The sequence below is a fragment of the Alligator sinensis genome, unplaced genomic scaffold (assembly GCF_000455745.1).
Source record: "Alligator sinensis unplaced genomic scaffold, ASM45574v1 scaffold624_1, whole genome shotgun sequence".
Taxonomy (NCBI): Eukaryota; Metazoa; Chordata; order Crocodylia; family Alligatoridae; genus Alligator; species Alligator sinensis.
This window is the reverse complement of record NW_005842021.1, coordinates 279,259-289,879: the sequence shown is the minus strand read 5'-3', so window position 1 is coordinate 289,879 and position 10,621 is coordinate 279,259. Positions and strand designations below refer to the sequence as shown.

General features: G+C 45.4%; 1 long non-coding RNA gene across 1 annotated transcript; it reads left to right on the top strand.

The window, feature by feature from the left end:
* The first annotated feature begins 6,171 nt into the window (after window positions 1-6,171).
* LOC112550047 lies at window positions 6,172-9,153 on the top strand. Its single transcript, XR_003093709.1, has 3 exons — window positions 6,172-6,297; window positions 6,403-6,697; window positions 7,792-9,153. It is a non-coding gene; the product is annotated as an uncharacterized LOC112550047 (long non-coding RNA).
* Window positions 9,154-10,621: the final 1,468 nt, after the last annotated feature.

Sequence of the window (10,621 nt, the reverse complement as noted above, 5' to 3'; positions counted from 1 at the left end):
GAGACTGACTGGCCTATAGTTGCCCGGGTCCTCCTTCCTCCCCTTCTTGAAAATGGGGACCACATTGGCCCTTTTCCAGTCCTCCGGGACTTGGCCCGTGCGCCACGAGCGTTCAAATATTCCCGCCAGTGGCTCTGCAATGATGTTGGCCAGTGCCTTCAGCACCCTCGGATGGAGCTCATCCGGGCCTGCCGACTTAAAGGCATCCAGTTGTTCCAAGTGACTCTGCACCATCTCAGGGTGTACGCATGGAAGTCTGGCGCCCTGCTGCTGCCTCTCTATAACCCCAGTGAGAGACTTGTCGTGAACCTTTTAGTTCAAAAGTGCACCCACATCATTTTCTGCATCCTGGTGTGCATTTCTCTGTTTATACAACTGAACGCGGCACAGCACAGCGTGTGTCAGCTCACATGCAGAGCACACTTGAATAACTGAGTCTGCTCTGAAGTGGGGTGTCCTGGTTCTCCCAGTTCCTGATGCACGCCCCTTATATACTTATAGGCTGCCACCAAGTCATTCCTGAGCCTTTGCTTCTCCAGGCTGAAGAGTCCCATGCCTCTCAGCCTCTCCTCATAAGGCCTGCTCTCTTGACCTCTAATCATGTGCATGGCTCTCCTCTGGAGTCTTTCAAGCTTCTCCACGTCCTTTCTAAACTGTGGAGGTCAAAATTGAATGCCATACTCCAGCTGCGGCCTCACCAAGGCCAGGTAAAGTAGGAGGATAGCTTCTTGGGTCTTGCTTGAGATGCATTGATAGATGCAAGCCAGAGTTTAATTTGCTTTGCCAGCTGCAGCATCACGTTGGTGGTTCATGTTCATCTTGTGATCGATCATGACCCCCAAGTCTCTCAGTCATGGTGCTAGTGAGTATAACACTGCCAGGCCTATAAGTATGATGTGGGTTTTTTCTCCCAAGGTGGAGCACCTTGCATTTCTCCATGTTGAATGTCATCAGGTTTTGATTTGTCCAATTTGCGAGCCTCTCCAGGTTGGCCTGAATTGCCAGCCTATCCTCTAGCGTGACCGTACTTCCCCTTAATTTGGTGTCATCCTCGAACTTAGCCAATCCGCTTCTGACACCCGAATCCAGATCATTAATGAATATATTAAAAAGTAGTGGTCCAAGTACTGAGCCCTGGGGGATGCCACTGGTTACAACGCACCATGTTGATTCAGTTCCATCAACTACCACTCTCTCGGTCTGACCACAGAGCCAGTTCCCCAGCCATCAGACCATAAGGCTGTCGAGGCCGCAGTTCCCCAATTTTACCATAAGGACATCATAGGAGACCAAATCAAAGGCTTTCTTGAAATCTAAATATATGACATCTAACTCTTCTCCTTTGTCTAGGTGATACATCACCTGTCCATAGAAGGAGATGAGGTTGGTCAGGCAAGACCTACCCGCAATGAAGCCATGTTGGCTATCTCAGAATGTCACCTTCTGTTAGCCTGTTGATGGGCTTCTTTGATGATTTTTTCCAAGATCTTTCCAGGGATTGAGGTCAAACTGATTGGCCTGTAGTTTCCTGGATCTTCCTTCCTTCCTTTCTTGAAGATAAGCACCACATTGATCCTCTTCCAAAGTCTCTCAAGCACCACAAATTCTCAAATACCCTTGCCATTGGTCGTGCTATGATGTCAGCCTACTCTTTTAGCACTCTTGGGTGCATTCCATCCGGGCCAGCTGATTTGTGGCTGTCCAGCCTCCCAAACTTTTCCCTCAAAAGATCTTCGCCAATTATAGGCCTATGTTCGCTCTTACCCTAGTAATCCTGCATCCTGTCAGGCAGGGTGATCCTCTTGGGGTGGTGAAAAACCTACACAAGCTAATCGTTGAGGAGATTAGCTTTTTCCTGGGTGTCGGTTGTCAGCTGTCCCATTTGGTTCAGCAAGGGTTCGACGTAGCCCTTGTTTTTTTTCCGACATCCCACATATTTGAAGAAGGACTTTTTATTGTCTTTGATTCCCGTAGCCAGTTTGAGTTCGGTTTCAGCCTTGGCTTTTCTGATCTGCTCCCTAGAGGTGTGGGCCAGTGCTGCATAATCCTCCTGCATAAAACTTACAACATCTGCATGTTTTAAAACATAAAACAGCTGCATAAAGCATCTATTTAACCATTGATTCACCCTTTATCAGTGGAAATAGAATACAAATTGTGACTAGTACACCCAGTTCCAAAGAAAAGCAGCACTATCAGGCCCAAATGTTTTCCTCCACCATAGACAACATGCAAAGGAACACCCTAGTACAACCGCTCAGCAGTTCTTTATCACCACATTCCTCAGCTTCCCCACGCATTGATATCAGAGCAGCATTTTTTCTGAGTCCTTCCCTACATCATTAGGCACTGCCTTTGCTGCAAGGGAGGGAAGAACATACTTTGGCCCTCATCCTGCAATGTGAACCTTACTGATAGAGCCCTAGGCACAGCAACAGCAGTGGTACTCCATGGCTTCTGGGATTCAGACTAGGTACAAGGGGCTCTTGCTTAACATGATCTAATGGGGGAGTTTGGGTGGGGTGGGGGAGGAAGGGTCTATCATCACCCTTAAATGTGTCCTGCCCACTGCCCAGCAATTTTGTCCCCCAACTCAATCTGTCCTGTCCCCACCAGCCCCATATCAGTTCTAGGCTTGCAGTTGTTCTGCTGCTCCAGCTCTACAGGAATACTATATTCTAACATCCCCTCAATTCTGCATGTACCCCAGAGCTTCACTTCTGCCCCTCAGATTCATCACCCCCTTGCTTGACTTCTGCATCTGAAAAAGAATGTACTTTCTAGGTACCAAGTTCTCTTCTTGAAAAGGACCCTTTTTATTAGATCGTTTTCCAGACAGTACATGTCTTCCTTAATAGCCCATTACTGGTGATACAGAAATCTTCTGCGTACTGGAAACATGGGGACAATGTAAAGCAAAATGAAGCTACTATCAAAATAAATGACACAGAGACTTCTGTACTGATTACAGCAAGTAACATAAAACTGAGTTCATTTAAAAGCTTTTAAAACATTTTTGCAAGGGGCTGCCTGCTATTGCAAGGGCCAGTTTCAAAGATCTGGATGTTCCCCTTCAAATTAACACATGCATGGGCTTGAGATCTTATCCTGATGCCTGGTAAATCTAAAAACCTTTCATGGGCATCCTTACCAGGCAAAAAAACCCCTCTTTTCTTACAAGCACAAAGCCTGGCCATAAAGCGAAGAAACTAGGTCTTGGGGAAAAAGGAACTAATTTGGGAACCCCCATAAATACCAATCATCTGTATACTTGCCACTCTTTCAGACATATAGGGCACATCTACACAAGATGCTATGTCACCGTAGCTCATTGCTATGGCAATGCAGCATCAGCAGGCATAATCTGTGACACCGATGCTACTGTGCAGTAGCAATGAGCTACTACACAATAGCTCATTGCTACTGTGCAGTAGGGTCGGAAACGATCCACGCGCTGCCAGGACTGCACAGTAGCAGCAGTTACTGCACAGTCATTTAGTTACTTGCTTTAGCTAAAGCAAGTAACTAAATGACTGCACAGCAAGAACTACACAGTCGGGCACATGTATAGATGCACCCACAGTCTTCAATATCCCCACAGCATCCCTGTGACATCATCCCCCCCTCCCCATTTTACAGATGAGGAATTGTGGCTACCGTCTCAACCAGTTGGCATTGACTCCCTCTCTGGAACAAGCAGGGCCCCATTTACAGCTGGGGACAGCTTGTGGCACAAACCCAGAGCAAGACTTGAACTCTCGGCTATGGCACCATAGCAAGCTGTCATGCTTGCTCTACCAGTGCACTTATTCAGGGGGAGGGCTACCAAAATGTCACCTGAAAACTGGGGACAGCTTTGACCAGAAGCAGCAGTTTCCTGCTTCAGTGGCTGCAGATCCAAGGCCCATGCTGGAAATTTTTTGGTCCAATGTCATTGACACTGGACAGCTTTATACCAATTGGGGCTCTGGCCATCTGTGCATCTGACTTTCCTTCTGCACCATAGCACTGAATGAAAATGATTAAAAAAATGAGCATTACTAATTGGGAGTGAGAGGTCTGATACTCTGGTGAGGAAGCCAGTACATCCCAATAATTATTTAAAATTCCATTTCTCAAAACAAGGTAGGGAGGGTTAATTAAGATCATAAGCTTGGGGACTAGGGAGACCTTTGGGGAAAATCCTGTAGACAAGCAGCAAAGCGTGCCCTCATTTGAATTTTCCTATTAGGTTTCCTGCAGAGATCTCGGACGCAGCCTGGAACTTTGTTTTGGTTTCATATTTGCAAACACAAGGCAGCTCTGTTACATTAGCATGTGATGCTGCTGCATGTGTCTTAAACTATCCAGCTGGTGATTATTTGTGACAGACAAGCAAATGATTTTTTTCTTCTTGATAAGAAGAACCAAGATTTCCTCGCTGAGTTATACCCAATCAACTCCTGTTTTCAGCAGTAACCTAGAGCACTGCATATCACGGCTTTTAGCCAAAGTGTTTGGGGCCATCATCCTAGGACTGAGCAGTGTGCTTTTATAATTTGCCTTGCCTCCAAGCAGCTGTGATTAGGTCCCTATCCAAACTCATGAAACACAACAGAAGGACTCCTATTAATGTCCAAGGGCGTTGATTCAGGCCTATGATATTTCCTTCATACTGGCTGCATCTACATGTGCAATTAATACATAGGAAGTTTACTGAACAGTAAAATAAAGCACAGTAAGATGTGGCTGGGAACACATCTACACATGCGCCCTGTCAGGCACAGATTTGCACCCAACGGGAGCAGCCTGGACCAAGGTTGCTCCTGCCTTGCTCTGCCCTCCTTCAGCAGCCAGTGAGAGCTCCAGGCCCCCCTTGGCGCCATCCCAGGGGCTGGCAGGGTGTACAGAGGCTGGTCCCGATGTTCATGGGGTTGGCAGAGCTGTGCTGGCTGCGGGGGCAGCTCTCTCCCAGCCTCATGCATGTTGGGATGGGTCCTGACGTACACAGGCCTGGGAAAAAGCTACCCCTGCAGCCAGCACCGCTCTCCTGGCCCTGTGCAGGTACTTAGTGTGGAAATGAGTGTCTGTCTGCTGTGAAATTGCCCTTGGAATAGCTTATTCACAAGGCCAAACCTGGTAATGCAGAGAATTCCTTTATAGCCAATGCTCCTTCACAGCAATACCTGGTAAGAGCAACAAACCCTGACCCGCTGTGTTTCCCCTGGAAATGTTTTCTGTATCATGTATTACAATGGCGCTCCCTATAACAGCAAGAGTCACTTAGGAGTCACAGAATTGCAGAACACCAATATGTTACTAATGTGTCCGTTATCTTACTTTGATACGCTATTCCTAAGACATCAGTACACAAGTGGTCTCAGATGCTGGCGTGTTCATGATTAAAAATGATCACAACAACAACCCAGATACTGCAGCAACAAGTGTGTATGCAATTCGGACCTGGAAGGTTTCTCTGTGGTGTTAGACATACAACCACATCACAGAATACCAATGTGAGATCACAGCCCAAGCAAACCACTAGAGTTTAGGCAGAGGCACAAACACAGCAACAAGCAGACAATCCTTTGACAGGGTAGAGATCTAATTAGTATAATTCCATAAACAATGGTTATAGCTGCTGCTGGTCTGTCTCACTTGATTGTGTGCATGTGGGTGTGTATTTGTACCGGAGAAACACAAAGAGTGTGCTTATATGGGCTGCAGCAGTTGGTGTGGATGGAAGAGCACACACCAACTGCTGCAGCTTCCTGAGCCTGACGAAGGGTTTTTGAACCCGAAAGCTTGCTTAATAACTATTCTCCAACCATTTGGGTTGGTCTAATAAAAGATATCAAATTCACCCAAGGAACCTTGTCTGCCTATGTCCTTAGACCAACACGGCTACAACCTAAACCCCTGCTTATATGGGCTGGCACTTTTGCTTCCCAGCTAGCAGCCCAGTGGGAGAGCAGTGGGGGGGAAGGGAGGGGATGAAAAGCTTATTTTCTTTCCTTTCCTTGGGGAGTGCAAAATAATTTTTAAAAATCCTCTGCTTGGCATCATTAGCCTCCTGCATATCTCTTCCTACTAGAAAAAAAATTTAGTACGCTGGAAAAAACAGTGCTCGACTGTTCTGACAGTACAATAACACTTAATGCCTCTGCTGTTTGGTCCAATATTGTATCACAGGCATCACCCTCTGTTGTGTTTCCCAGCAAGCCCTAGCATTCCTTCAAACAAGTATTCACTTTAGCAGAAAGTCCAAGAAAAGGCTTGCTCCCTTGAGGATCAAGAAGAAAGAAACAGCTAAGAAAGGTACAGTAGCTATTAATATTAATGTTATAGGAAGGAAGGGGGGGAGAGGACACAGGAGCAGTGAAAGAACGACTACTTATGGCTTTGATGTGTTCATTTCCACAGGACTGACAGCAGCACGAAGAATACAGAATCCAGATAAAGAGGGAAATGAGGAGGTGGAGGTGAGCAGGAGACAGCTAAGAAAACTGCACAGGCGGTGGGGAATTTTTTTTTTTCCTGCCTAGACACACATGGACAAGGAGGCAGCAACTGGGCCATCTGCATCTTATCTGAAACATAAATAAAGGACAGAGCTGAGACAAAAAGGAAATCCACCCGGGGGCTGCTTGTTTTGGCTCTCACATCAGTGATGCGCAGGTTGAATGCCTGCTGTGTGAGGGGAAGAGAGCTGCTGAAGGTATTGTTGCATTTTAGGAGAGGCAACAGCTAGGGAGCATGCGAATCCTCATGCCTGGGTTTTTTCTGTCCTACTGACACAGAGAAAAGGCAACAAATTGCATCTGAATGAGGCTGCTAACAAGGAAAAATGGAAATACCTAAAGGCCTATTCTAGTTCTGCCTTTGTCTCGGGTGCTTTGTAATTACCCCATCACAATCCCATTATATTGCACTGTAGAGCTGGCTGGGAATTTTATAACTAAACTTTTTGTGGGGAAGGTGAGGCAATCAAAGCAGAAACTTTTTCCATGAATCTACCAGTTCCTGTGAAACTTTTCTTGGGAAAGGTGACTTGGGTCTAGGATAGAAGGTCTGCCTAGAAATGAGGAGAGGAAAACCTCCAGTAATTACAGGCAGTTGATCATCCTAGCCACCAAGGGATTGGCTAACGGGCTTTGTCACAAGCTTTAAAGGCCTTGCTATGGTCTCTGTATGGAATGGGAAGGGTTTTACAGGACAGGAAAACTGTATGCAACCCAGCTCCACTGGATGGCACAGAGAGGATATTGTGGTTTTCAAATACGTGTATGTATGCATACAGCCGACAGCGAAACGTGCACTGGTGTAACTGAAGACAGGAACCGTCAGCCTTTATGCCACATTTATCTCTGATGCAGCTCTGCTGGCCAGAGCATAAATTTTAATCTTTCTGCTCTCAGCATCACCAGCGCCGCTGCTCTCCATTTACCCGGGCGTAAGTAAAAGTCTGAGCCAAAGTCTATGGGAATGTTTCCATTTCCCTCAATTGGCTTCAGTGCAGTGCAGAAATTAGCCGTGTATCTGCTCTCTTGTATGACTTCCAGTCAGAACAAGCTGGCTGAGCTAACTCTAACAAAGCGAGCAAGCTGCCCTCTGTTTTGCTTCATGCATCATCGACAACGTAATCTCTCTTCCATTCGAATAGCAGGACTTATATGATACTCATGTAGAAAAGTCAGAACAAACCACAAAGGATTTGCTTCCTTTTAAAAAGGCCTAGCTGATTGAAGGCATCCATGTTTAGTGATATTAGAATAGTGTCATTACCTTACAATGACTTTATTTTTTTTTTAGGCTCACCATCTCAGAGACTTGTAGACAGAGGGACAAAAATCGTTATGCCTATGTAACGGAGATTCTTAAGCCAAAGTCCATTTATCCCAAAATGGCTACAGATGATTTATTGGGCAAGAAACTAGAGACAAAAAGCAGTGTAAGCAAGCCAGTTACCCCCACTGCAAACAGGAGAAATGTTAGATCCTGAACAGAAATCGGCTAGCAGCCTGTTGAGGTAATCTCTGCATCATCTGCTTCAAACTAATACATTGTAATCCCCAGTATTACAGGGGAAGATAAGACTTAAAAAAAAAAAAAAGAAGAAGACAGAGAAGATGCTGGATCTCTGTTTCTTATGGCATTCACAGTGCTACAGTCTGCGTGTGTGTTTTGATAGGAATAATGCATATCAGTCTGGTCACAAGCAAAAAACCAAAAAAATCTAGAGCAGTGAAGAAGGATCCAGATAGCAGAATGACTGGGTCAGCTGGAGACAGAGCTACGTTCCAGGACACGGTGTGGGGTGTGATTGGAAAGGCATACAGAGTCACTGGCAGGAGATAATGATAGATGCCCAATAAGAACCTGGAGAATCTCCAAATAAGTCAAGGAGTTCAGGTCAAGTGCCTTGACATACCAACTGCTGAAACTTCCTTAGCCTGCCGAAGGGTTTTTGAACCCGAAAGCTTGCTTAATAACTATTCTCCAACTATTTGGCTTGGTCTAATAAAAGATATCAAATTCACCCAAGGAACCTTGTCTGCCCTTGACCCCCATCCTAAACATGAACGCCACATGCCCCTGGAGGCTGGGAGAGCACAGCGAGCTACTGCAGGCAACGGTGCTGCTGTCAGCAGTGCGGGGTGGCAAGCGCCGACCAGCGGTCAGCTGCCAGCAGTGTCAGTAGCGGCCGGTGGTGATCACAGACTGCCCACAGACGGCACCACAGGTGTCGGCAGCAAGGGGCGGAGGAGTTGGCGAGCAGCGACCACCTGCAGGCGGCGCTGGCAGCATTGGTGGCACCATTTCGCAGGGGGTGCACCGCCACGCTTGGGGTGCACATGCACCCGTGTGTACCCCCTATGCATCACCACTGATCCTAAATGTCTCTATTTGTAGGTAGTACTAACTGGTTGTCTTAGTTTGTGATGGTCATGTTTATTAGCTATTATATTTTTGGAGATTTGGAGCATTTCATGTAAAGAAAGGAGAGGAAGAAAGGTAAAGTAAAGGATCGTAAAAACAATAAAATAACTGTCATGTCACATAGATGTAAGCCTTTTGCAATCCTGAACCACATCTAGTGGCCATGTCACACACAGTCCCTTTACGAGCACTCCTGTGTGTCACACTTATTGGCTTGTTTGGAATCAATGCCCTTGTTCTTATCCTCTAGCTGTACATCTGCAAGTCTCATGAAGCCACCTGACATCTTTATACATCTTCTGATGCAACAAAACTCTCAAGGCTGGTCAAGAGCTTTGTCCCTTTCACAGAGAAGCGATGCAAAACAGGATAAACCTCCAGCTGCCTATGTGAGTGCTGGCTTTGAAGGAGCTCCCTTCAGGACTCCAATGCCACAGAGCAATTGAGAGGGTTGATGGTTTTTTTCCCCCAACAGGTATTCCACTTGTGAGGATTAAATCAAATTATCCCCCACACACCTTGGCATGTGGGGCTACTCATTCCCCCCCCACCCCCAAGAGTATGCATTAAAAAGGTACCACATAAAGTATAATTTAGAGCAGCAGTAGTTTCTCCAGCCTTCTGCATGTCAGCACAAGGAACAGGCATGGGACTAAACTGCATTGCAGCCATTTTACTTGCCACAAGTCATTCCTGTCAATTAGTCACCAATGGGAGCCATCTGCACGTGGTTATTGACTGTAAGCACATCACTTGCTAAGATTTGCCCTGTTCTTTTATATAGGCCCAGCTTTAGCAAGCCACTTCACTTGTACGAGGTGAATATTCCTTGGAGCTAGTTATGTGCTCAGAGCTAGGCACATGCTTAAATACCTTCCTGCATTGGAGCCCATGGTTTATAAGATTCCTAACCTTGCATTTGAAATCCTCATTCAAATGTACTTGTAGCTAAACACTGCCTGGAGGATGAGAAGAGGCTCTTTGCTTTTTAGTTCAATGCACTGAAGCCAATGTTCCTGTTCTGTCAAAGGAAAAGTAAGATACAGTATAATACGGGCACATCTCTTTTTTGTAAGAAGTCATTTGAGATCCCTGAATGTAAAACGACCGCAACTCTTTGCCATCAAAAAGCAATTAACGTAACTGATAAGTGACAGGAAATCAAAATACAGTCAGATCTAACAGCCCCCCAGTCAGTAGTGTGAATTATATGCTCACACACTTTCTGCAAGATGACTTGGTTTGTTCTCTTCCCACTGTAATGAAACATGAATTATGGTCTTGAAAGGTTCTCTCTCTCCTAGATAAGTGAAAAAGCTAATTAAAAACAAAAGCCACAGATGTAATCATTGCTTAATGCTCTAAGCATAACATGACCTAATGCTATTTTGAGTTCTGAACAAATTTCAATTAGAACTCCAGCTGGTAAATATATATGTGATGATAACAGCGCTTCTGTATTGCATAAGCACTTGTTAGCGAATACTGTTTTTATTGAGTCCATTCATAATTATGAAAAAGTTATGTTTGGACCTAAAGGACAAATAAAATTATTTTGATCATTTTAAATTTCAGATAAAAAAACTGGAGTAACTTCATTCCTTTAACGCTTGATGTCAACTAATTAAATGTTTTGAGCAAGAATCACCATCGTACTGTAGCAAGTTTAATGATTTATCAGGGCAGGGTAGGGACCAAATGG